The sequence below is a fragment of the Amblyomma mixtum genome, chromosome 7 (assembly GCF_055824585.1).
Source record: "Amblyomma mixtum isolate Tamu chromosome 7, ASM5582458v1, whole genome shotgun sequence".
Lineage (NCBI taxonomy): Eukaryota > Metazoa > Arthropoda > Arachnida > Ixodida > Ixodidae > Amblyomma > Amblyomma mixtum.
In genome coordinates, this window is record NC_143018.1 from 117,588,813 (window position 1) to 117,610,991 (window position 22,179).

The 22,179-nt window shown below is 47.7% G+C and overlaps 2 pseudogenes; both read left to right on the forward strand.

Annotated features, from left to right (window-relative positions):
- The first annotated feature begins 767 nt into the window (after positions 1 to 767).
- Positions 768 to 10,266, forward strand: LOC149337303 (uncharacterized; annotated as a pseudogene).
- Positions 3,990 to 7,711, forward strand: LOC149337304 (uncharacterized; annotated as a pseudogene).
- Positions 10,267 to 22,179: the final 11,913 nt, after the last annotated feature.

Genomic DNA, 22,179 nt, shown 5'->3' on the forward strand with positions numbered 1-22,179 from the left:
CCTCATACGGAGCCTCTTGCCAGCGAGTAACGCAGGCCCTCGAACGGATCGCCGCTACGTCGCAGGTCACGTTCAGCGTTTCGTCTAACGTCGCCGACAAGGTCTTGTCGTGTGGTGCTTTCATGAGGTGAGTCTGCAAGGAAGCTTGCTCCCCACACCGAAGCATGCATTAAGAAAAGATTCAACCGACGATGTGCAAGTGGTCACGAGGATAAGGATATACCTCATCCGATACAGAATTGGCCAGAGCATGACAATTTTAGGACCCTACTGAGCAGAGACTTGACCACCCTTGATAAAAGGCGTTTCAATCATCATAAGGTATTAGGTCCATGGCCAAAGCATGCGCTGCAGAAACGAGCGGTCGTTGCGCTGGAATCGTTCCTCGAGGACAATGGCATCCTCGAGAAGTACTAGTCATTAGGGAAATTTAGTACAGCGTGTGAGCGCTTACGTACGTTATACGCCAGCATTTAGCGGGAGGTTATCGTGGAAGTTGCAAGAGCACTTCTAGTTTATCGAACAACCACCCGAACGCAACGACAGCCAAGGCCGCAGTGGCGCCTTCTGGTGTTATAATGTAAAATCATTTTGTGTCATTATTTTCTTGCTTAGCCAAGGCATTGGCCAAGCTGATCCAAGTCGTGTCACGTAGATAGCCGGTTGCATGACGTCCCCAAATGAGTCACGCACTGCGCAGTCAAGGCAGGGCTTAGCTTTTTTAATTTATTTAGGTTACCGAACCGAGCAAGGTTTTTAAGAACGTCATGGTGCATACTAGCATTCTTTCGGACCCTACTGCACAGCATATTTAAGCTGTGACGACATCGAAGCCGTAATGATGCGCGAGCGTGAACAGCAGTGCCGACTGTATGCATCCAGGGACGACCTCCTGAACCTGGACATTATGCCCGACAGCACGTTCCGAAGGCAGTTTAGGTTCGAGAAGGCAGACTTTCGGACGCTTGTAAAGGCTTTAGAAGTGCCCGAATACATAACAAGCACTTTGGGAGTGCGATTGTCTGGGCAAGAAGCCTTGTACACCTGTTTCCGGCGATTGGCCTACCCGAACAGACTGTGCGATCTGCAGGAATTCTTTGGCTTCCGCTATTCAACGATATTGAGCATTTCAAACAAAACAATGCGGCATATTGAGCAGAGATTTGGATCCTTGCATAACAACCTGCTTTGTCACAAGTGGCTGACCTCGTCTCATTTGAAAGAAATGAGCAACGTAAGTTTTTCATTTTGTTGTTTTATTCTGCTTATCGCATGACATTCGGAGTAGAAGGAAAACGATAACAATTTACATGTAACTGTGAATAGAAGTCATAGTATATAATGGATAAGTTGCAGAAGTCAGACCCCTCACTTTGGTTTGGTTTATTGGAGTTTAACGTCCCAAAGCAACTCAGGCTATGAGGGACGCCGTAGTGAAGGGCTACGGAAATTTCGACAACCTGGGGTCCTTTAACGTGCACTGACATCGCACAGCACACAGCCCTCAAGAATTTCGCCTCCATCAAAATTCAGCCGCCGCGGCCGGGATCGAACCCGCGTCTTTCGGGTCCGAGCGCCGTAACCACTGAGCCACCTTGGCGGGGCAGACTGTGAAAAGTGCTTGATTTTTTTTATATTAAATAGACTCAGGCGAAAGCAGCTCAGGTCTCCCTTATTCCTGTGTTGTTCCTTAAAACGTAGCCCTGGGAGAACTGATAATGTGTCCCATTTTCATTGCATGTTGCAAAACTAGAGTCCCGTGTACTGTGTGATGTCAGTGCATGTTAAAGGCGCTCGCAATTATCCGGAGCCCTCCGCTACGGCGCCTCTCATAAAACCAAAACCAAATCTGTCGTGTAAAAGACGCAATATGCACTGTTGTCTACGTGAGGTCTGAGGATGTGGTTTTGTGTCAACACTTTAGCAGTTCTGATATCTCAGCTGCATCTCAGGTGACGTGGTGGATGAGCAGGGCAAAACAAATTGTCAGACGATAGTAGCGCTCACCAAGCTTTGTGTGACATCACTGCATGCCTCTTCACTAACTCAATTGTCAGTACTCAGTACTTGCCGTCTTTCTTTCTATAGTCTACCACTTACCGTAATTTTATTGTCTACATTGGTTACCAAGGTTTAACTCTTTCGCTACCCCGGAAAAATGGACGATTTGGAGTGTAATGAAAGAAATTTTTTTTTCACAAGAACTAACACACCCAGCACATATTACAGTGCATAAAATTGTAGCCTATTAGTTACACTTCTTAATGAAACGGACAGCAGAGTTGTCTGTGCAAAAGTACACGAACATTTATTTGTGAAATTTGCCAAAAATACGAAAAAATATACACCCAAAAGAGAAATTACCGGCTGCACTAAGCCAGAACTTGATTAGAGGAAAACTGGAATATACAAACTGTTGCACTTGTTTATGGCTGTCACTATTCCCAGTTTCAGCTATGAGAAAAAATTATTGCACTTTCCATGGCCGGTGAAGTCAGGGGTCGTGAATGCGGTGCTACTGTGAAGAGCAATCGGGGGTGAAGATGTGAGGCAGAGGTAGACTGACAGGTGCTTCACATAACGTTTTTATATTTGTTCCTCTCTTGTTCTCTGATAGCCGAGCTTCCAGTTTCTTCTTTTTTCAATCCTTTTCGGTTGGTGAGGAATGGCTTCTATGGGAGGATCTAGGGCGTGGACTTCTTTTACATCGTGAAAGACACGAGAGCCTAAAACGGGGACACGGACGAGTAAGGGAACAGGACGAGCGCTGCTTACCTCATCATACCCGAAGATTTCTTGAATGAGCTGCTCCCTGAAAGCCAGCTCATCAATTTAGGCATTCTAGGCAAGCTCCAAATCATCAGGATGGATTAAGTTTTATCGATGTGGTTCAAAGGCCAAGACACTATCCAAGTCTTGCCAATAGATGCTGCCGCCACTGAATCATCCGAGTCCGTTACGTGGAAAAAAACAAACAGCAAAGCGAAAAACCAATTTTGGGAAATGATTTTTGATGGCAGAAGGCCAGAATAGTGACGCGTGCCGGCGTTCTGGGCGAGCCGAGTGACACGCGTGCCGGCGTTCTGTGTGAGGCGAGTGAGACGCGTGACGGCGTTCTGTGTGAGCTGTATGAGACACGTGATTACGCGCCAAGTGACGTCAGCAGTGGCTCTACAAAAGCGAGCACCTGCATGAGCGTCGCGGGAGAACGCATCTCAGCTGTTGCCCAATAAATTACTACGCAGTGTTCTATCGATTCTTACTTGCCGGGACCCGCGAACACCACAACTGACGAACAGGAATTGTGGAAGCAAGGCAAGACGCAGAAAAGAAGCGCTGAAGCTGGACAACGGAGTACCGAGGCAACAGTCTGAAGAGCAACACTGGATTCAACCGCACCTACGACGAAAGGCGACAAGACGTCCGAGATGGCAGCCTCCAGTCAGATTGGTCAAGTAGAAGCCTTCGACGAAACTGTGAGTGACTGGCTATCTTACGAAGAACGCCTAATTTCCTTTTTCGCGGTGAACAAAGTTCCAGAAGACCTCAAGGTGCATGCTTTGTTAAGCGTCATTGGGCCGAAGTCATACAGCCTTTTGAAATCTCTAACCGCACCAGATAAGCCGTCAGAAAAGACGTTCAAGGAGCTAACTGAATTTCTTCGCAATCACTTCACCCCGAGAGTGTCTGTAATCGGAGAGCGAGAAAATATTCACAGAAGATGTCAGCTGCAACATGAAAGCATCGCACAGTACGTGGCCGAGCTCAGAAAACTAGCTCAGACCTGTGAATTCGGTACCTTTTTGGACGAATCGCTTCGTGACAGGTTTGTGTGCGGTTTATTCCGCACCGACATTCAGCGATACGTATTTGCAGAAGACAAAACCCTGACATTCCAAAAAGCCGTTCAGCGCGCACTTGCTTCGGAAGAAGCTAAGAGAAATATTGATGAAGCGCACGCTAGAGAAGCTGTCGATGACTTCCACAAAATGAGCGCTGAAGACGCAGCCAAAAGAAAGCATTCTTTCGAGTGTTATCGCTGCGGCTCTGACAAGCATTTTTCCCGCTCCTGTCCGCATATCGCAGATAAGTGCACGAACTGCGGCAAGAAGGGCCATGTTCAGCGTGCCTGCCGTGGTCGCAAGCATAAGCCAACGAGTTCAAGGAAGTGGATACGCACTCTTGAAAGTGAAGACACGGGAGACCTCCAGACGCTGTCTGAAAAAGCTCGGCGTCCCATCAGCGTCGCTGTCAAAATTCAAGGTGTACCTTTGCGAATGGAGTTAGACACAGGCGCTACGGTGTCTGTAATATCAAGACAACAGTTCAAGAGGCTTAGACCGACTGTTAGACTCGAACACACAGAACTGCGACTGAGAACATACACAGGAGAAGTTGTCCAGCCCTGCGGCGTCTTCAAAGCAGCCGTAAGGTACAGTCTTTGTCAAAAGTAGCCAGGCTGTATGGTTTTGCTTCTCAGTCGTATATTTAAACTATTATGCTAGCCCTGATACTCTAAATCTCTGTATGGTAAGGAGAACACCTGTCCTCACCATGAAAGAACTTTCGACCTTAGGGAAAGCCGTAAAGGATATACTATACCAATGAGAAGCAAACCGTGCAGCCTGGTTACTTTTGACAAAGGCTGTACAAAGATCAAGTCGGCGACTTTCCGTTGTACATCGCAGATTACTTGGACCAGCTCTTCTAGGACGCGAGTGGCTGGGAACTTTGCGCTTGGACTGGGACGAAATCTGCGGTTTGCACAAGCTATGCAACGATTCGCACCTCGATGCAAACCAAGAAAGCTACTATACGCCTGTGAAAGTACTCCTGGACAAATATAGGTCCATTTTCGATGACATCCTTGGCAAAATAGGTGAGCAAGCTGCCTTATTTCTTAAGTAAAAACGTCCTAAATTTCTCAAAGCTAGAAACGTGCCTTTCTCACTACGTTCGGCAATGAAAGAAGAGCTGCGGAAGCTAGAGGAAATGGGCGTCATTACGCAAGTTTCTACTAGCCAGTTTGCCACACCTATCGTGCCGGTTATTAAAAAGGACAGGACAATACGTGTGTGCGGAGATTACAAGACAACTTTGAACCCTGTTCTAGACACAGAGCAGTATCCTCTCCCTAGGCTTGATGAGATACTAGCTGCACTTGCCGGAGGGCGGTACTTTTCGAAGCTGGATCTGAACAGAGCCTATCTACAAGTAGAAATATCGGAGGACTCTAAAAAGCTTCTCACGTTGAATACACGTAAAGGGCTGTTTGCTGTAAACAGGCTACCCTTCGGAGTCGCCTCAGCACCTGCGTTGTTTCACCGTATTATGGATAACGTACTGAAGGGACTGCCAGGAGTAATATGTTATCTGGACGACATTCTTGTGACAGGAACTACTGCCGAAGAGCACCTGAGAAACCTTGAAGCTGTGTTTCAAACACTAGCGCGAAAAGGGGTCAGAGTCAAGAGCCAAAAATGTGAGTTTTTCAAGGAAAGTCTTCAGTGTCTTGGACATATTATCAGTAAGACTGGCGTTAAGCCAATAAACAAAAAAGTTGAAGCTCTCCTGAAAGCCCCGGCGCCTACTAACGTGGCACAGCTGCGTTCCCTACTTGGTCTCATTAACTACTATGGCAAGTTTACGCCACAACTGGAAACGCTTGCAAAACCCTTCTACAGATTGTTATAGAAGGACGTATCCTGGTCCTGGGACCGAAAATGCGAGGACTCACTTCAAGCCATCAAAGCAGCGTTGTCATCAACCAAAGTACTTGCGCACTACGACCCGGCACTACCGCTGCAGCTGTCGTGCGATGCGTCTGCGTACGGGCTCGGCGGCGTGTAATCGTACGTTATGAAAGACAACACGGTAAGACCAATTGCTTACGCTTCCAGGACTCTATCAAAGGCTGAACATAACTATAGCCAGATCGAAAAGGAGGCGCTTGCCCTAATTTTCGGCATCAAGAAATTTCATTTCTATATTTATGGTCGGCAATTTACATTAATCACTGACCATAACCCGCATGAAACAATTCTTGGCCCGAAGAGCGGCATCCCAGCGATAGCGGCCGCAAGACTACAACGGTACGTGGGCTGTAACGCCTTCAGCTTACAAATATAACCTTGTCTACCGAACGTCTGCCGACAATATGGACGCGGATTGTTTTTCGCGACTTCCGTTGGGAATAACGAACGGTGAGGACAACACGAGTGAGGCATTTTATGCGCTTCGCTTGGCATCTCTTCCTGTGACAAGCAAAGACATCGCGCGCCACACAGCTCGTGATCATGTTCTCAGCCTAGTCTTGAACTTCACCAAGAGAGGGTGGCGTTCGCATATTGATAAATTGCTGAAACCATACTTTGACAGCCGCCGCGGTGGCTCAGCGGTTATTGTGCTCGGCTGCCGACCCAAAGGACGCGGGTTCGATCCCGGTCGCGGCGGCTAGAATTTCTTTGGAGGAGAAATTCTACAGGCCCGTGTACTGTGCGACGTCAGTGCACGTTAAAGAACCCCAGGTGGTCGAAATTTCCGGAGCCATCCACTACGGCGTCTCTCATAGCCTTAGTCGCTTTGGGACGTTAAACCCCATAAACCAAACCAAACCATACTTTGACAGACGCAGTGAACTGACCATCCACCAAGGGTGCCTGATGCATGGAATGCGTGTGGTCGTGCCACCAAAGCTACAACTTCCAGTTTTGGAGGAGTTACACCAGGGACATCCCGGTATCGTGCGAAGCAAGGAACTCGCCCGAAGCTACGTATGGTGGCCATCCGTGGACAAAGATCTCGAAAATCAAGTGAGACACTGCATGCCATGCCTGCAGCAGCGCAACATGCCACAAAAGGCGCCATTGCACCCGTGGCCGTGGCCTACGCGTCCATGGTCACGTGTCCAAATTGACTTTGCGGGCCCATTCCGTAATCGTATGCTGCTAGTGGCTAGAGACACGCATTCAAAATGACCAGAGGTGTACGTCATGACATGTGCGTGCGCGCAAGCCACCATAGCAAGATTACGTGATTTGTTCACTCGATACTGCTCGCCGGAGACTGTTGTAAGTGATAACGGCCCACAGTTCACATCATCCGAGCTCCAAGCGTTCATGAAAGAGCACGCCGTTCGGCAAGTTTTCACTTCTGCCTATCACCCGAGCAGCAATGGGCTGGCTGAAAGGGTTGTGCCGACGGTAAAAAACTCCTTACGCAAAGGCCCAGCAACAGAAATCCTTGAAGAAACATTATCTAAGTTCCTGATGGCATATCGGAACACACCGCATGCGACGACACCTCAGAAACCATCTTATCTTTTCCTTGGTCGTGAGCTGCGCACTCATTTGGACGCTTTAAAGCCCGCCCTGTCGCGTACAGCCGGAGCAAGCCAGTTTCAGCAAACGATGCGGCGAAGTGCTGATCATACGGTGTTTCAAGTGAATGAACAGGTTTTGGTGCGCGATTTCAGGAGTGGACCAAGGTGGCTCAAAGCAACTATCATGCAGCGCACCGGGACAGTGTCGTACGAGGTCAAGGAGCAGACACCCCACGGATCCTGCATGTGGAGGCGACACAAGGACCATTTGCTACGAGCCTCAGCTGCGAACACGCCGTCACCATTTGCGGTGGGGGAGGAGACCGACATCTGTCATCCAGAATCTTCAGATTGTCCGCCACCCTCATCAACCGCTCTCTCCGTAACTAGCCCTGCACCCGTGGTCAGCGCAAACACGCCTACGAGGCGGCACCCTCAGCGAGTCAGGAAGCCGCCTGACCGATACCAGCCATCGTGACTCTCCAAATTACGGTGGAGGAAGTGACGCGTGCCGGCGTTCTGTGTGAGGCAAGTGAGAAGCGTTGCGGCGTTCTGTGTGAGGCGAGTGAGACGCGTGCCGGCGTTCTGTGTGAGGCCAGTCAGACGCGTGCCGGCGTTCTGTGTGAGCTGTCTGAGACGCGTGATGACGCGCCAAGTGACGTCAGCAGTGCCTCTACAAAAGCGAGCACCTGCATGAGCGTCGCGGGAGAACGCATCTCAGCTGTTGCCCAATAAAGTACTACGCAGTGTTCTATCGCTTCTTACTTTCCGGTACCCGCGAACACCACAAATAGATTATTCCGGTATTTCAGTAGAGATATATTCGCGGCAGGTCGACAATTCCAATGTATATGATGATTCCAATGAACTTCAACATCTCCAACGGATTCACGCGTTCCCATGAGCCGTCACGCCGGGCATATGTTTGCTTGTTCAAAATCTTCATCCATGCATCCTTATTAGTGCTTTCGCACACGGTCCATCACTTCCACCGTGAGAGCATAAAAAAAAGTCGAGGTCGAGCAAATCTCCCGAGCGTCGCTCCGCAGCGATGTGCCAATATGGACATCTGGCTGTCGTCTTGGTTGAAAAGCGCAAGGCAACCTTGAGCATTTGGAAAACGGTCTTCGCCATGCGTTGTGAAGACCCTGAAGCACAAAAAAACCACTGTCATCAATTACAAACCACATGCACCGCAGAAAACACACAGCGAACGAAAACAGAACTTACATGCAAGTACGTGCAGACGTTCCAGGCACCTGAGGCGAAGTATCCCGGTCGAAACAGAAATCCTACATTTCTACATCCTTGCTCGACTAATAACCGCTGCTTTCGTTGCGAAAAACGAAACCGAAACCAGCCAACGTGCACGGTGTCAGCTTTCGCTTTCGAGGAGCGCGCAGCGATGCGGACTCCATTTTCTCCGGCTGACGCTGCTGCGGCCGTTCAAAGTTTTATTTTTCACGGCGCCCCCTCATGTTAGAACACTGAAACCAAGGATGCAATCGAAAGAGCAGTTGTTGAGCTCGCAAACTAGATGGTGGGGCACGTCCACGACGCTCGAAAATGACCTTTTTTGCGCGGGTGAGTTGCATCGTTCTTGTGCGAACGTTGGCCTACGGCGCGGTAGCGAACACTAACATCAGACTCCTTGAAGTTCATAAAGTAGTAAATAAGCTTAACCCCATCTGACTGTCTCTAACTGATTTTAGGCGGTTCACTTGAAGGGTGCCCCCCAGGACAACTGCTGGGCATTTATTGACGGAACAGCACGGCCCATATGTCGCCCGTCAGGAGGTCAAATAGCGTACTTCTCTGGGTACAAGAGAGTCCACGCACTAAAATACAAAGCCCTCATGTGCCCCAATGGGCTCATCTGTCAGCTTGACGGGCAATGTCCAGGTAGCAGGCATGATATTGATAAGTTGCACTGTCATAAAGAAATCCATATCAGTATGATTATTGCGTCTGAGTTTGGCACATGTCTCTCCTGTCATGATTTATTCCTCTTTGTTTCACCTTCCTTTGTTTCCTCTTCCTGTGTGTCAGGTAGCATACTGGGTGTCATCTAGTTAACCTGCCTGCCTTTCCGTTCTTCTATTTTTCTCTGTTTGTTACCTCATTACACAGAAAACAAAGAAAACATGGCGTGTGTATAACTCAACATTATTTTTACTCCGATCTAATATGCAATGATCTTATTACATGACGGCCAACCGAAGAATGAGACAAGATACGTCTATGCGATGATTTAGTGGCCGCTGGCCTTGCACGAGCGTTCAGTCTCGTTCCACTGTTAGCTTCGTCTTCTAAATTACGCAGCCAAATGTTACGTAATGGCTATGTGCGGTACAGGTAATCTGCAAGGCAGAGGATCGACGCCTTGGGACATCTGAACAGGACACAAGCGCACACTGCCAGCTTCGTTTTCTTTGTCAAGTATTATAATAAACTATTCTATTCAGTGTCTGCAGATGCGCTGCTGTGCACATTGCTTTTGTGACATTACAGAGTATGGTATGCACTAGTTTTTTTTTTTTTTTTCGTTTCAGAAACCTTGAGTGAAAGCAAACTTTACGAGACACTTCAGGAGCTGGTCCCTAGAAATGATGCAGTGATATATGGGGACCGTGCATATCCCCTGCTGCCGCTTCTGATGAAACTATATGGAAGTGCACGGCTCACAACCGCTCAAGAAAACTTCAATGCTACCATGAATAGAGTTAGGCGGGCCGTAGAATGGGGATTGGGGAGAGTAATTTCCCAGTTTGCTTTTCTTCATTAAAAAAAAATCAGAGGCTGCTTTCGCAGGATGTACCTAGGATGTACAGGGAGCCGTCATTCTCACACACTGCCATGCTTGCATGTATGGTAACCAAGTCTCTAACTACTTTTACTTGCAGCCATCATGCCTCTTTGATTACCTGCGCCCAAAGCAGTCATAGATAAAAATGGTGAGGCTTACTAAATGAACTTTTTTTAATCGTGCACAGTGCTTGGTTGACTTGAAATCCCTGTTTTTCGTATGTGAACTAAATGTGCTGTCTCAGTATTAATAGTGTGATCATCTTGTTTTTGGCGTGTAACTTCCCGAAGCCACTTGAGCTATGAGGACGGTGAAGAATATGGAGGCCTCCGGGTAATTCTAGACGCCCTGAGGTTCCTTAATATGCACTCCTATTGTACAGTACAAATTAGAGGACTGTGCTTGCATTCTAGGAATCAGCCACTGATCATTGTAACTACTGAGCAGCCGCAGTGCGCTATAATATGCAAGAAGCGGCTTTGGCATGCATTGGCTGCTGGAAGTGCTCAGTCAGCTTGCAGTGACATATATGGACCAAATCCGTCGCACTTCAAGGATCAGTGAAGTGTTCATTTTTATTGCGAAAGCAATACTACTTGCACTTTCGCGCCTTTGCCGTGCCGCGGCGGTGACCACCAAAGCAATACTACTTGCACTTTCACGCCTTTGCCGTGCCGTGGCGGTGACCACCATTGACCTTCATTTGACCTTGATTGCATTAGATTGGATTAGATTGGATTACTTTAGATTGGATTGGACTGGACTGGATTGGATTGGATTACAATAGATTAGATTACATAAGATTAGAGTAGATTACATTGGATTGGATTGGATAGTAGTGGATTGGATTGGATGTCACTGAAGTGGATTGAATTGGATTGGATTGGAACAGATTGTATTTGATTGGATTGGATGGGATGGGATGGGATTGGATTGGTTTGTATTTGATTGAATAACCGATGCATCACCAAAAGTCTAACCACAAGCACCACCAGCAGCTACACTACCAGCTGTACCATGGCGTAGGTACGGATATTGCTTTCGCAATTACCGGGCTTAGCGAAGCTAAGCCACAGCGAATTTTTTGCATTCAATTTTTATAGGTGAGGTTTGATGGATGCAGTTAAAAGCATAGAGTGCTGTAAAATAACTATTTTAACCTCTTTTGATATTACTCTTTGTACAATTTCGGTGAAATCACATTCAACAAGTTTGCTAGTGCTTGTTGACTTGCACTGTTGACCTCATTTTGTTTCTGTCTTTCAGTTCAGTGGCACAAACGTCCAATTCTAGCTCGCGCAGCTTGAATTCCTTTACAGTTTTTAAGGCCTTTAGTTCTTGCTGCTTCGCCCAGCGTCTCTGTTTCATTTCGAGGCGCACCTTTTCAAGTGCTGAGCGTTCCACCTCCAGCTGGACGTATTTCTTTTTGAGCGCCTTTTCGTAGCTCCATCTTTTTTCCAAAAACTCATAATTTTCGTCACCCGCTGCCTTTGGCTTCCGTTTTCCTGCAACAGCATACTTCCCAAAATTAAATTAATGTGTGACAATGCATCAAATAAACGAAACCAAAGCAGGAGAGGAAGACAGTCCACGTTTGCCAGTTGGCAAAAGGATTTAGCACGCACGTGCGAGTAGCACAAACTGATCTACTGATGACATTGTTTGAATATTCAACCTGATATGATACAGATCAACGGAAAAGTGTCCTTTCTTCTCTTCACTTCAGCCGTAAATGTAGGCTCACGTTCCTCAGTTTGCTGCTGTTCCTGCGGTGTTACAGCACTTGCGCAAGGTACTTGCGCTGCGCTCTGAAAGTTGTCAGCATCAGTGCTGAAATATTCGTCTTCGGCACCTTCACTGCCCTTGTACATTTGTTGCAGCAAACATGGTGCAGTTTCGGGAGTGTTGTTCATAGTCCCAGATGGCGTTGGGTCTAAAAAGAGGAGAAAACGTGAACCCTTTGTTACACCACTTAACGGGCGTTTTGCAATACACTGCCTTTCGTCACAAATACGCCATGACCCTTGCCACTTGCTACACATCAAGTGCTGGCATAGGTTTGATTTAAACACACCTTTAAAATATTTACACCACCAAATGGAGAACGCTCCATATTTCTAGCCAGTTCTATTCTTATTGCGTAAGCAATTCTGCGCCAGGTCGCGTAGCTCCCGCGTAGCTCTCGGGGTAGCTCCCGGCTCCCGGTCGCGTAACTCCCACAGCCGTCGCGTAGCTCCCGGCTGTGGCCACGGTTGACCTTCAGCCGCAGCGAGGTCAAACAGATGGAGCGTTGTTGCCATAGCCACTGTTTCAGCCGCGCGCCACCAGGCGGCAGCACCATCGCTGCGCAGCTGCCGCGCGCCTAGTCGCGCGCTGTCGACGCATGTGTCGGAATATGGGGAGAGGAGATAGGAAGCGGGAGAGAAACGGGGAGTAAATGCGCGCGTTCGCCTCGGGCAAAACAGTTGCTGCTTGATTACGCAGCTTGCCCGGTTTAACCAGCGCTAAACCTCAGCTAACTTTCTTCTTTTATATTTATATGTAACTTTTATTTCCTTGTTGTTTATTTAGTCCAGTGCACGATGTCTATCTACCGCACTAAAGCAAAATGGCTCTCGCTTACATCATGCTTAGCAAAATGATGCTGAGCAAGCGAATATAAAAAGAAATCGATGCATTCTTACAGGAGTCACTGTGATGTGCAGACACTCCCGCAGCAGCGGCGCTCGCACTGTCTCGCACTCCTGTAGCAAAAGTTTTGCTTGCAGCTGCTTGTGCCTTGCGGTGTTTAAACTTGCGCCCAAATTGTAGCAAAAGTTTTGCTTGCAGCTGCTTGTGCCTTGCGGTGTTTAAACTTGCGCCCAAATTCTCCCGCGTGGTCATAGATCTCCTGCAGGATCCTCTCCTTCTCTTCATACTTTTCTTCTGTACCTGACCTGTGAGTATTCAGACTTAATACAGTACAAAATAAACTTGCTCATTCATACGGAGAAAAATGTGAGCACCATCTATGCACACTTCAAACCTTATTCAAGGCTTTCAGCAGCCATGTTTTGTTTTGGCTAAGTTTCGCTTTTATGATTACAAACCGTGTACCCAGGCGTCACGAAACAAAGTTTTTTCTAGCAGAAAACCAAGAAGTTTTCTTAGGCACAGGCACAAAATCGAACTGTTAGTATACTAAGAAAGAGTAGAAATAACAGAATTTATGTAATAAACACTTTGGGTATGGTGGATCTGTCTCCAAATTCAAAGGATGTTTAGGAAAAAAAGTAAACAAGATAAAAAAAGGATATTACTGGTTGCACAATCTGCCTGCAAGAAAATGGCAGAAGACAAGCTTCCAAACCCAACGTTGTATGATATATTTGCTGTATGAGCTACCATTACAGAGCATCCTATCTGCTAAGTTAGGCGTGCTAAGTTTTCCTGACAAGATTTCCCCTCTCCTGGTGCTCGGCTCTTCTAGGGCGAAATGCTTGGGAAAAGGGTCTTAGACCAACAGTTGCCTTGACGGATGAGTGATAAGTTCCCCCGCCAAGCAACCATAAGTCCGCCTCGTGCGGCATAAGCCCAATTTGTGGCCCTTTTTTTTTGGAGATGCAGATTGTGTTGCATAAGTTCTCTGTCTCTTCAGCCGGGCTCGGTTGGCATGAGCCTGTAAAGCAAGCTAAAGGCTGGCTGAGGTTGGGTTCCTAAGCGCATGGGTGAACTCTCACCCGAGGCGGCCCTATTAAAATAGGGCTAATCTGTGCTCCCTAAAGGGTGTACGGCGCCTCGGGGCTGGCGGTGCTCGGTGTGTGGTGAGCCGCAGCCCCACCCAAAACGTTAGCAGCCTCGTGTCAGGGCTGGATTGACTGGGGTGTTGTGTCTACCACAGCACCCCCGCCTGCTGTCGGCTGTCAACCGGAGGGTTGGCTACCTGGCCGCAGTTGAAAAGCTGTGACTGGGGCTGTGGTGTACTAGGGTTGCTCCCAGGCCGGCTAACACTGGGAGGGATAGCGTCCTCCTGTTACCTAGCGGGGTGTGATGGCACTGGCGATGAAAGTCCTGAGGCGAAACGCTGGGAGTAGTTGCGTACTCCTGTAATCCAGTGAAATAGGAGGCGATGCTAATGCATCCCAGGACCTTGATCCTGGGAAGGGTCTGTGGTGATCCTATCCCAGGACTTAAAGCGAGAGAGTTCATACGCTGCGGCAGTCTAGGGATAGTCTGCTGTGGCTAAGTCTCCAGCAGATTCGCTGCAGGGAAATCCCTGCTGACTAACGTCATCAGGGGTAGGGGCATCCCTGTGTAACCCGTGTCCAAAGATCACTCGGGAGCGCTGCTGGGGTCTGCTCTCGTTCCCCCTCCGGGAAACCAGAGCCATCTCTGGGAAACGCTGAGGCCTTCGGGCGTCTCAGTAGGCTAAGAGAGCGAGAGCAAAGCGAAAGCAGAACTGGCGCTTGCGTCCTTTGAGAGTCTGTAAGTAGTACCGTCGTGAGACCGTACGGGTGTGGGATGAAGCCCACACTCGCACTGCGGGTACGTAGGCGGTAGGTCCTGCTTGCAGGGCCGGCGTCAAATCCAAGACGCTTAATAAAAGTTGGTAGAATCGGGCTCCCGCTTGCAGTGCGGCGCGAAGGGATTACCCGCAGTCGAGGGCGCTTCGGCGTCTGGCAGGGGTGCACATCACAGAGGTGCACCACGGGGCGTAACGACCCCGCCTTTCCGAAGTTCGTGGGTTGGACCCACACACGACCATCGGGGTGGCAGTAGTTCGTCAGTCCGCCACGCTCGATGGGAGGGCTTTCGAGCCCGAGGACGACCAAACCTAAATTGGTACAAGAGCAGTCTCTGGTGAGGGGGCGCACCAAGCACTTTGTGCAAGAGACTTGCACTTGGGAAGTGGCCTGGCCCTGGCCTAGTCTGTGTATGGCCGGGGGAGGCTGTTTTGGCAGGCCGAAAACTTCTTTGCACCGAAGCGTGTCCTTGTGGGAGAGCATCCGCCTCGCATTCGGGAGGTGCTGGGTTCGATCCCCAGTGCCGCCGGGTACCCACCGGTTTCTTTAATGGGTACAAGATTTCCCCTGGCCTGGTGCTCGGCTCTTCTAGGGTGAAATGCTTGGGAAAAGGGACTTAGACCAAACAGTTGCCTTGACGGATGAGTGATAAGTTCCCCCGCCAAGCAACCGTAAGTCCTCCTCGAGCGGCATAAGCCCAATATGTGGCCTTTTTTTTCTTTTTTTCTTTTTTTTGCAAAAGCGCAGAGATTTTATTTACAAAGGTGAACGGTGAGTCTTCAAAGCTTGTAAAGAACAATATTCTTAAATAGACGTCAATAGAATGTGACCATTACATAACTGAACACTGTGACTTGTCCTAGTTTAGAACACTTCTCCCAAGCGTACACCCCTAAAGGAAGCAGAGCGCCAGGCCGGGGGACGCTTGTACCCTTTAGACCGGTGGGTGCCCGGCGGTGGGTTGGATTCGAACCACCCACCTCCCGCAGCCGAGACGGGCGCTCAAACCACTAGGCCACGACTGGATAAATTGGATAAATTCAATGGAAAAGAAACATAGTGTAGAACTATATCAATACTGGAAAAGGCAGATCAGGAAAGAATTTTTCTATGATAACGCAACAGCAGTGCCCTACTTTTTGAAGCTAGGTCAGGGTGTCTTAGAACGCGCAGCTACAAAAAGAAATTTAACGAAGATGACGCATGTGCAGTGTGTGGTAGATCTGTGGAAACAATTGAACACCTCATAATCAAATGTGATGGTATCCATCCGGATGTCGATGTAGTCACAGTCACTCTTCCTGAGGCCCTAGGGTTTAAAGATAATAATGGTCATGTAAATAAATCTGCAGTGGAAGTTAGCAAAAAGCGATTGGAGGATTGGTGGCTGAAAAGCAGAGATGTGGCATAAGGTTAGAATTGTAGGAAACCGTAGGTAAAGATGATGGCGAATCTTAATGAGAATTGCCAACACAGTAAACAAAAAAATAATAAAGAAAGAAAAGCTGAGCATGGTGGCAATTGCCACCACCCCGTTTCAAAGGGGGCTCTCCTATCCATCCATCCGTCCATCCATCCACCCGCCCACCCACCCACCCACTTACCCACCCACCCATCCATCCATCCATCCATCCATCCATCCATCCACCCACCCACCCACCCACCCATTCACCCACCCTTCCATCCATCCACCCACCCACCCATCCACCCATCCGTCCGTCCGTCCGTCCGTCCGTCCATGCATCCGTCCGTCCGTCCGTCCGTCCATCCATCCATCCATCCATCCATCCATCCATCCATCCATCCATCCATCCATCCATCCATCCATCCATCCATCCATCCATCCATCCATCCATACACCCACCCACCCACCCACCCACCCACCCACCCACCCACCCACCCATCCATCCATCCATCCATCCATCCATCCATCCATCCATCCATCCATCCATCCATCCATCCATCCATCCACCCATCCACCCATCCACCCACCCACCCACCCAGTTACCCATTCACCCACCCATCCACCCATCCACCCATCCACCCATCCACCCATCCACCCATCCATCCATCCATCCATCCATCCATCCATCCAGCGCGAAGTGGCAAAGCACGGTACCCGGATGCGGTAGCGGCTCGCGCTATGCTAAAAAGTATCTCGCGCTCGAGTTTGGGTAAGTCAGGGAAGGCCGTTGATCAATGTTCCGTTCTGCGCCATCGAAGTGACGATGAAGCATCGCTGGGCCAGCTGGGCGTCCACATGGTTGTTGTAACCATGGAAACGACGCTATTATTAATTACTGGACTTTGCAATAGTGTGCAAAATTGCGACTGTGATGCGTTTATACAGCCATGGCCTGCCTGATCACAGCAGTGCGGCTCATCCTGTGCTAGAAATTGAATTAGTAATCCATGAATTTTTTTTGTCGTCGGTTAACAAAAGTAATTCCGATAGCACAGGTCATTTGTACTATATAGATATGCGTAGCCGAATGGTGCGGGCTTGCTAATTTTTACGAAGTTATTGAATTAATATAGTGGATGTTGAGCCGAAATTCGGTGTGGAAAAATCACCACTCTTAGCTGCTTCCTTGTATAAATTAGCGAATACAACTCAGAAAAGAGCAAAAGCCCTGTAACTGATAATTGCGCTAGCTATGATTTCAACTACAACATGGAAAATGCTTGGATTTTCAGGAAGAAAAAATTAAACCTTTTCTCAGGGCTCTGTCACTCTCAGCGATCAAGGTCGCATAGTATCTTCGGTCGGGCTCTGTGGTGTCTCCCCTCTTGTCCGTGTTTGTACTGTGCACTGTGTGAATGAAAGCATGAAATACCAACTCCCCAGCAACTGATTTTAAGCATGATCATATTGGGTGCTCTATTCCACCTTTGTGCAGGCATATTTACGCGCTGTACAATAGCGACTGAAACCTAACGCAGTGATAGGAACGAAATGCTTAGTAAACGCACTACGTCACGAACATTACCAGTCCTAAACACAATCAAGACCGAATGTAAGGCGGTCCCGGCGAATCTGTGCTCTCATTTGCATTGTTAGAAGATTTCGGAAACGGGCTGCGCTCGAGGGGAAGTGTGCGGAGTTTACATCTCATCTCTTCCTTAAACAAATGTAGCAAATATTCCGACTGGCACCATGTCGCGCTAAAATGCTGTGAATAGCAGCGTTGCTACCAGTTTGCTTAGAAAAAAATTCGTTGTGGCTTAGCTTGGTTAAGCCCGGTAATTGCGAAAGCAATATCCGTACCTACGCCTTGGTACAGCTGGTAGTGTAGCTGGTGGTGGTGTTTGTGGTTAGACTTGTGGTGATTCATCGGTTATACAATCCAATCCAATACAATTCAAACCAGTCCAATCCAATCCAAACCAATACAATTCAATTCAATCCAATTCACTCCAATCGAGTCAAATCAAATCCAATGTAATCGAATCTAATGTAATATAATCTAATCTATTCGAATCCAGTCCATTCCATTCCAGTCCATTTCAGTCTAGTCCAATCCAATCCAATCCAATCTAATCTAATCCAATCTAATGCGACCAAGGTCAAGTGAAGGTCTATGGTGGTCACCGCCGCGGCACGATGGTGGTCACCGCCACGCTACGGCAAAGGCGTGAAAGTGCAAGTAGTATTGAAGGTCAATGGTGGTCACCGCCGCGGCACAGCAAAGGTTGGTTTGGTTTATGGGGTTTAACGTCCCAAAGCGACTAAGGCTATGAGAGACGCCGTAGTGGAGGGCTACGGAAATTTCGACGACCTGGGGTTCTTTAACGTGCACTGACATCGCACAGTACACGGGCCTCGAATTTCTCCTCCAAAGACACAGCAAAGGCGTGAAAGTGCAAGTAGTATTGCTTTCGCAATAAAACGGCGAGTTTGGAAATGAGGCGAACGGAAGCCGCCAGCATTCGTTCTCACGCGAGCATTCAGCCGCAGATAATACAACGAATGGCTAGCGAAAGGCTAAGGCATAAAGAGCCTGGAAACAGCAGGCGGGCGCTTAAGTTTCGAAGTAAGGAGGTCCTTGAACAAAACACGTTACCCATATCGCTCACTTTACATTGAGTTGAATCCCCACACGAATTTCCTGAACGCTGCTGCAAGAAGCAAAAGAAGAATCTGCACAAAGCGATGCATTTGAAAGAGAAGGTTTCGATTTTTAGATAATAGCTTGAGGAACAAGAAGGTGCCAAATTACCGCCCAGTTATAGGAAAGATGTATTTTTTATTCCTCCAATCAACGTGGGCATCGTTTCAGAACTTCACACCAGATTTGCTTCGCCATTGTTCTCTGATGCCTATTCCGCTCGAATCCAGACTCAAAATGCCTCTCGAATCCTTTCTTCTGGGAATCCGCTCCAGCCGCAATGCGTGGCTAGAGGGCAGCAAACGTATGCTTCCTGATCAAGTCGGCCTTAGCATATATTTAAGAGCAACTGAACACATCATTTGGAGCCCCATAGCCAGCTAGTATTTGGCGGAACAATGCCTTAAGCCTCCTCTCACGTATTACTAGCTGTTTAACTCTCAAGAATGCGCTTCGCATCGGCTTATGGCGCTCATTATCTTGATCGTGCGATCGGTCAACTATGATGATGTCCAGATGGCTTGAACCGTGAAGAGAGAAAAATAAAGAAAAAGCTTCACATTGCAAAGAACAAGGATTTGAAGATTCAAATACGGATTTTAAGACGAGACATAGGACAACTTCCTTGAATAGCATGCAAGCTATAGAAATAAAAAAAGAAATTATTTTCCTATAGAGGGAGTTTCCAGAAACCTAAACGGAAGTCTTCTTAACTTCATTTTACCGCCCATTTTTGTTTCCGTTAAATTTTCGAGAACAGGAAATTATGCCTTCCGGCTGGAACGGAGCGTCCTGCAGCGAGTTTTTCTTGCTCGATTTCATCCCTCTAACTGCTTTTGTTCCAGAGAGCAGCACTCCTATATGAGCGCTAGCTCTCTTCTAGTTCCGAGCTTTTGGCCGCCTGTCTGTTTTTCACAGCTCTAATTTTCAAGGTTTTATAGGTTTTGACGTGCACTAATCAAGCCGGACCGTAAGCAGTATATCTATAATTCATCTTCCTCATATTGACTTTAAAGGACAGATTATGTGCATTTGTGTGCATGCCTGCGCGAGCTTTGCTTTGCCGTGTCTTTAACGACCCAAGAAATAGCATACGAATGCCTGTCGCCCCCATGAGCCTACAACAGCTCTCTTTTTAAGTTTTTAGTGCCAAGGGCAACAGATAGGACACCGGAAGACGGACGTCCTGTTTTGATTGACACACTGAGTCCGTCGGAACGCGATGCTACATTTACTATAAAGGCAAAAATGCTATTTTTCTGATGACTCAGATAGCCCGAAACGAACAGCCAAACTGAAAAAAAGACGGCTGCATGGACACTTTCCAACACCAGACACTGTATTTGTCGCTTGAACAATTGGCCCAAGCAAGAGCGCTATTACAATGAAAAAGAACAGAGCCTCGGGAATAAAATACTATCTATGTGTTAGTATCTTCCAAAGGCTTTAAAACTCTTAGCATTTGTATGCATTTTGTGAGCTTCGCCATACAGAGAAACGGCGGGATGAGTTGAATTAGGGTATTCTGAGAAGTTATTTAAACGTGCTGCTCCTTGCGCTGAGCCCGTTTAGAGCAAGAAAACTCGGCTTGCAACTCTTTGACCACGAAGCACCCAAAAAGAAAGCATCCAATGCAGCCAATAAGAAATTCCTGGTGGTTTCACTGAAGAACTCCGCGGCTATAGTTTTCCCTCCAGCATTAGTTCTTCCACCAGGCCTCTCTATCGAGCCCGGAGCCGACAACGGTAATCAATTCTTGGAAGGCTGATAAGGGTTTCCTCTAAGTTACAAGCTTTTGATAGGTAATAGGAGTTGTATTTCTGCAGAAAAGCTTCAACACGCAGCTTTCCTTTTTTCTTCTTGATACTGTTCTCTTCCTGGTATATAATTTTGAGGGTAAATAAGCCAGCGACCGCCTTTAAAGTGTTATACCGCAGCTGCGTTTCACCCGTCTTTCAAACACCGCTGCCAAAGCAGCCATCAATTTTTATTTGACAGCTTCTGCCGCATTTATACAACGCACCAGTAAAGGGGTGCAACAGTGTGAGTTTGTCTCGATGTAAGTAAATCAAGCGTGCTTTATTGACAAAGCTCTTTGCATAATGAGATGTAACGACAGTATATAAGTCACATATCTTACTGTCAACACTGCCTAATGCACAGGCACCGGCATGGGACACACAACCGCTCTCAAGTACGATAAATCTTCGCCAACTTGAGCCTGGGTACATTTCAGCATGGCTTTCATAAAGGTGCATGTTCAATATAGTAAAAGAATATATATAGCTGTGAAGCACAGAGTACGCGTATAATGCGCCTTTGTTGTTCTGTAAGCCACAATTCACCTTTCGTCTGCTTGATCCACGTGGCTAAAGCAGTCGGCTCGCGTACAAACACTCCCATTCTCTTCGCTTCATTCCTCAAGCAAAGCACTCGATTAACTTCGACAACCGTAGAGAGGGACAGCATTTGTGAATAAAAAAAAAATAGGATGCGTGATGTGGCTGCAGTTCGCGTGGCGTCGTTCCAACTTCTGCGGAGCGTTGGGCCGGCGCCTGTTAGGTGGTTATTTAAAAATAAATGCACGAACAGCGGAGTTTCCTAAAAAAAAATACACTTTTGCTCTATTCATTTCTCTCATGCAATCAAGAATGAACACATGGTAAGGACACCAACTGGCAGCAGTGCCTTTTTTTTAATATTCAAGCCAACGCGGCGGCCCAGTGTTTGTGGCGCTCGGCTGCTGTCCCGAAAAACACGGATTGAATCCCGGCCGCTGCGGCCAAAATTAGATGGAGGCGAAATTGTAGATGAAAGTGCACTCTTTGATGTCAGTGCGCGGTAAATGAATCCCAGTGGTCGAATTTCCGGAGCCCTTCACTACGGTGTTTCTGACAGTCTGTGTGGCTTTTGGGGAATTAATCCGCTAAGGATTCTCGCTTTCAGGCAGCCTTTTGTAGACATTAGTTATTCTGGAGAGAGACAGAGAATCAACTTCAGGCGCTCTATGAGCTTTATAAGTTATCCTGGAGAAATGGGCCCGTAATATTGCTCATGGTACTTCGCATATAAGTTGCAATGGCTTGAAATGAACAATTATTATCTAATTTCTAGAGTAAAATATACTCCTTTTTTCTAAGTATTATTCCTCTTTGCGCATCACCTATTCATTATTTTTTAGATTGCATGATCTCTCAGATGGAGATAAGCGTCCTTTTTTATGTCCCTACATTTTAATGTTCCGAATGGCCCGTCGGGAACCTAAGTAATGCGCGAACGACGTGTGTTTGTGATATCAGATAACACAGAAATCAACCTCTGTGCCACTGAAAACCATCATCATCATCACCACCCCTCGCACCCCACATTGAGTAAAATCCCCTGCAGGACAGGCAGGCACGTAGGTTTTCTCAATTTTCTTTTGTACCTGACTCGTCCCAG